This window comes from Oncorhynchus gorbuscha, linkage group LG03, assembly GCF_021184085.1.
Source record: "Oncorhynchus gorbuscha isolate QuinsamMale2020 ecotype Even-year linkage group LG03, OgorEven_v1.0, whole genome shotgun sequence".
In the NCBI taxonomy this organism is placed as follows: Eukaryota; Metazoa; Chordata; class Actinopteri; order Salmoniformes; family Salmonidae; genus Oncorhynchus; species Oncorhynchus gorbuscha.
This window is the reverse complement of record NC_060175.1, coordinates 30,992,589-30,998,588: the sequence shown is the minus strand read 5'-3', so window position 1 is coordinate 30,998,588 and position 6,000 is coordinate 30,992,589. Positions and strand designations below refer to the sequence as shown.

The 6,000-nt window shown below is 39.7% G+C and overlaps 1 long non-coding RNA gene across 1 annotated transcript; it reads left to right on the top strand.

The window, feature by feature from the left end:
- The first annotated feature begins 223 nt into the window (after nucleotides 1–223).
- Nucleotides 224–1,059, top strand: LOC124023800. The gene is made up of 3 exons (XR_006836793.1): nucleotides 224–304; nucleotides 504–598; nucleotides 698–1,059. It is a non-coding gene; the product is annotated as an uncharacterized LOC124023800 (long non-coding RNA).
- The last annotated feature ends 4,941 nt before the right edge of the window (nucleotides 1,060–6,000 follow it).

Below are 6,000 nucleotides of genomic sequence, written 5' to 3'. Positions count from 1 at the left end.
TCCTGATCATCTAGTTGAGCATTCCAGATAATTCCTCCATCCCAGCAGAAATGTCCCATCCACATAGTAGGATTTTAGATAGTGCAGATAGACCAATGCCCAGCCTATTTACCATTACTATAGTCTGTGGGTTATGGTATTTTAATATAGATGTCACCATTTTAGTTATCAACTTGGCTACCTAGTAAAAGTAACTTCTTTTTTGTCTTTCAGATGGACGGACCAAAAACACAGTGACAACACTTTGGTCTGCAGCTTCCATTTTCCAGTGGAAAGAGAAATGGCCCTGTATTTCCAAGAAAAGGTAAGAGGAAGATCCAGACTGTTGACTGGGAAACAAGAACAAACAATGAGGCATGAGGATTGGGTGTTGGGGGACCACTTGTCACATTGTCCAATGTGGGTTTGTGTTATGATAAACAATGTATTTTCTGTCCAGATAAAGATGTTGATACAGCATTGAAAAAGACCCACCACTGACCAAATGTCTCATTGATTACCAGTCCAATAGGAGTGCATCCCTCAGACAATCCGGTGCATGAACATCCTGTGCCAGTGTGGTCCGAGACTACAGCAGATCAAGCCTGTGAACGGACAGGTCAGTAACTCATCACATATGATACCATATTGAGTAAAACAATGAATTTGTATATGCATAGACATTTAGATTTTATGTCCCCTCTTCCCCATGTTTTAGACAAGAGGCGTGACATGCGGAACATCAGGCTCACCCCACGAAAAGCAGTGCATGATCAACGCCACCCTCAGCAAGGCAATCTGCTGGCAGTGATGTACTCTCTCTCTCACTCTGGGGGTAAGACTTATAAATTCCCACTGTGCCCATGATAAAATGCAATGTGAATGGTGTTGTACAACTGAATGAAACTGTTAGGAGATGCACTCAAAATTGAACTTACATTGACTACATTACTTTAGTTGGCTGCTTTGAGCAAAACTTGAATGTAATATAACCTATTGTTTGTGTATGATCTGTATTCATTGTTCACTTGTTTTCAACCATGTTAGGTCCAAGCACTGGGGCCTTCAGCAAGTAAGACACAAGGGGTACAAAATAATTTGTACATCACAGATATATATTCCCACTGTGCCCATGATAAAGGTTAACTACATTACTGTAGCTGGCTACTTTGAACAACACTTGTATGTAATATAACTAGGGCTGTCATACAATCAAATAAAAAACTAGATTAATTGCATTCAATTCTGTAGTTAATTGCAATTAATCACTCATTTATAATTTTTTCCAAATTTGTTCCTAAACACACACACACACAAACACACACACACACACACACACACACACACACACACACACACACACACACACACACACACACACACACACACACACACACACACACACACACACACACACACACACACACACACACACACACACACACACACACACACACACACACTCATATTATAACACTAATAGTATGGTAAAGAAGCTTACCTTGAGGGCTCCAGCAGCGCCTACAACTTTTGCAGTTTCTCCAATTCAGCTGTGGTTTGCATGGTGAAGTTGGTTTTCTGTTGGGCCAGAGCATCTCTGTGGTTGTTGGTTTCTGTGGACACACTTTACCAATTCCTGTGTGGAATTCCATCTTTTTGTGACATCTTGAACTAGTTACTCATTCTTTTGCCCATTTGCAACTTGCTGTTGTCCTAGCTCTGCAGCGTTTGGTGTGCTGTGTTTGAAATGCCCAACAATTCTTGGCTAGGGCATTTTCAAACCTGCTGTTCTGTAGGGACACTGTGATGGACCTTTGGAGACGGTGAGCGGTGCAGGGTGTTCAAAAGGCAAATATCTTGCGGCTACAATCTGGTTCTGTGTAAAGTGTTTTCAATGTTCCACTGCTTTGCTACATCCATGAAATGCTTGGAACACGTTTAATCCCTGCTGCCTGTTGCTGCTCCACCAACAGCGCCATGCCAGCCAGGATGCCTGCATTCCCCGGGTGCCCTTGTACTTTAACAATGTCTGGTACAGACAGGGATGACAGGGAGGGTGGCGGTTGTTCTGGCTCAGGTTCAAGGTGACATGCCATTCCACTTAACCTGTCCCGTAAATGGTTCCTTACTGACTGAAGATCCTCTTCAGTTGCTTTCAGGACAGATTGTATTGTGAACCGCCAATATAGGCTGTATGGCTACACTTATGAGCTCCACGGAGGCATTTGCATATGGTATAGAGAATCCCCTGGTCACCTATAGAGACCTGCAAAGAGGAAGGATGTTAAGTGCCACATTTCTTTCAATGCATGACTTTGAACACCTTGAAATGTTTATGCTGTAAGAAATGTGCTATATACACTACCGTTCAAAAGTTTGAGGCCACTTAGAAATTTAATTGTTTTATAAGAAATGTTTTTTTTTTGTCCATTTAAAATAACATCAAATTGATCAGAAATACAGTGTAGACATCGTTAATGTTGTAAATGATTATTGTAGCTGGAAACGGCAGATTGTTTGTGGAGTACCTACATAGGCGTACAGAGGCTTATTATCAGTAACCATCACTCCTGTGTTCCAATGGCATGTTGTGTTAGCTAATCCAAGTTTGTCATTTTAAAAAGCTATTTGATAATTAGAAAACCTTTTTGCAATTATGTTAGCACAGCTGAAAACTGTTGTTCTGATTAAAGAAGCAATAAAACTGGCCTTCTTTAGACTAGCTGAGTATCTGGAGCATCAGCATTTGTGGGTTCAATTACAGGCTCAAAATGGCCAGAAACAAATAACGTTCTTCTGAAACTCGTCAGTCTATTCTTGTTCTGAGAAATGAAGGCTATTCCATGCAAGAAATTGCCAAGAAACCGAAGATCTCGTACAATGCTGTGTACTACTCCCTTCACAGAACAGCGCAAACTGTCTCTAACCAGAATAGAAAGAGGAGTGGGAGGCCTCAGTGCACAACTGAGCAAGAGGACAAGTACATTAGACTGTCTCATTTGAGAAACAGACGCCTCACAAGTCCTCAACTGGTAGCTTCATTGAATAGTATCCGCAAAACACCAGTCTCAACGTCAACAGTGAAGAGGCGACTCCTGGATGCTGGCCTTCTAGGCAGAATTGCAAAGAAAAAGCCATATTTCAGACTGGCCAATAAAAATAAAAGATTGGCAAAAGAATACAGACACTGGACAGAGAAACTCTGCCTAGAAGGCCAGCATCCCAGAGTCGCCTCTTCACTGTTGACCTTGAGACTAGTGTTTTGCGGGATTAACACAACGTGTCATTGGAACACAGGAGTGAAGGTTGCTGATAATGGGCCTCTGTACTGCTATGTAGATATTCCAGCTACAATAGTAATTTACAACATTAATAATGTCTACACTGTATTTCTGATCAATTTGATGTTATTTTAATGGACAAAAAATGAGCTTTTCTTTCAAAAACAAGGACATTTCTAAATGACCCCAAACCTTTGAACGGTAGTGTAAATAGTTTGATTTGATTGATAACATTACAGTTGAAGAATATTTAGTAAACTGACATTTTCACATAAGGACAAGTGCAGTTTGTCTATACACTTTTAATTGTTAACTTCGGATTTTATGACTTGACATATCAATCACATAGTTGGAAGGATCCTATAAATCAAGACTGTGTGAATGCATGTACCACTCTGAATAAATACTGTGCCTTTGAAGATTTGTCTCGTCATGCAACTACAGTACAGGCTGGATGTCTAAACGAAGTCTATTCTGAATGTCAATAGATTTTTAGATTCATTCTCATCAATGACAACATTCTAGAGCTGAGTTATTGCTCATCGCAGTCTGAAATGTGCAGTAATCTGATGTCCCTACCTGATCTGGTTCACCTGTCTTGTGATTGTCTCCACCCCCTCCAGATGTCACTTCTTATCCCTGGTGTATATATCCCTGTGTTTCGTGTCTCTTGTGCCAGTTTGTCTTGTATGCTTTTCAAGTCAACCAGCGGTTTTCCCGTACTCCGGCTTCTATTATCATTTGCAAGTCCTCCTAGTTTTTGACCCTTGCCTGTTTTCTGGACTCCGTACCTGCCTACCTGACCTCGAGCCTGCCTGCCACTCTGTACCTCATGGACTCTGAACTGGTTTTGACCTCTTGCCTGTCCACAACTATTCTCTTGCCTACCCCTTTTGGATTGTTTAATAAATATCAAGATTCAAACCATCCGCCTCCCGTGTCTGCATCTGAGTCTTGCTTTGTGCGCTTATATATGGTTAATGATTGTATAATTTAACATTCTACAAGGCTCTTTCCTTGTAGAATGTTGACAGCTGTATAAACACATTGTATTGCTAAGGTGCACAAACTTAATAGCTACACTCACCGACACAGGATATACTATCCTTCATGCTGGCCCTGACCAAACTGGTAAGTTGTTCCTCACTATAACTGCACTTCTCCACATGGCCAGACTTTATAGTGGTCTTCTTCCCTTTTAATGGTCTTATGCTGATCCTTGAAAAATGCAATAAGAGCTGAAGTAGACACCAAAGTCAACATACTGTACAAACAGTTATCTAAGCTAAGTAATAGAACATGATGTTTAGATCTACTGCTCCGCTAGTTAAAGAGTAGTCAGGTGGTACCTAAGACGGAGAATGGGGATTGAAGAAGTACAACCACTTTATTCAATGTATTTCAATACAGCACATGGATTCATCATGGATTGGGCACAGGTCTCTGATCATGTTGGTGAACGGTAGCGGACAGTGTCGGCTCGAGATGACATGCAGGAGCTTCCTGAGGTCTTCTCTGTTGCTAGTTAGCATTTATCATTTTTTTGAGTAAATTGAGGCAAATATCTTGAGAGAATTACACATCAAAACGTTACACTAAGGTAAGTCTTATGAGTTTTATGAGTATTAGAACGCATCCACTGTGGTGGCCTATTACCAATGTGGTATTGTGAGAATGATTGTTCAGAGATCTTCACCTAAAAACCTAAAAAATAGATTCACTGTTGCTATCGAAGTCATTCCAAGGGTAGGTTTAACAGAGCAAATGAAATGTGGCCATACTTTATCAATCCTCAACAATGCCATTTAGGCCTATATATAATTTGCAAAGTCATTAGTAATTGTTTGAATTCAACCCATAATCCAACTATTACTGAACAAAAATCTAAATATAAAATGATGGTCCCATTTTTCATGAGCTGAAATAGAAGATCCCAGAAATGTTCCATACGCACAAAATACTTTTTCTCTGAAATTTGATGCACAAATTTGTTTACATCCCTGTTAATGAGCATTTCTCCTTTGCCAATATAATCCATCCACCTGACAGGTATGGCATATTAAGAAGATGATTAAACAGCTTACACATTACATAGGTGCACCTTGTGCTGGGGACAATGAAAGGCTACTCTATAACATGCAGTTTTGTCACACAACACAATGCCACAGATGTCTCAAGTTTTGAGGGAGCGTGCAATTGGCATGCTGACTGCAAGAATGTCCAACAGAGCTGTTGTATGTCTGTAATAAAGCCTTTTTGTTGGGAAAAATTCATTTTGATTTTAACTTTATTTAACTAGGCAAGTCAGTTAAGAACAATTTCTTATTTTCAATGATGGCCAGTGGGTTAACTGCCTGTTCAGGGGCAGAACGACAGATTTGTACCTTGTCAGCTCGAGGATTTGAACTTGCAACCTTCCGGTTACTAGCTAGGGTTAGGGTACCACTAGGCTACTCTGCCACCCGGGCCTGGCTCCCCAATCTTCGTTCCAAGATGGTAAAGCAGTTCAGACATCTTTTGTCCTTGTCTTGTTGTGTCATATATATATATATATATATATATATATATATATATATATATATATATATATATATATATATATATATATATATATATATATATATATATATATAACTTTTTTTTGGCATACCTTTTTATATATATTTTTTATTTTCCATAAACTCATCTTCAAAACACTGTCCTGCAACCCGCCTCACCAATTTATATTTATAAAAAAAGG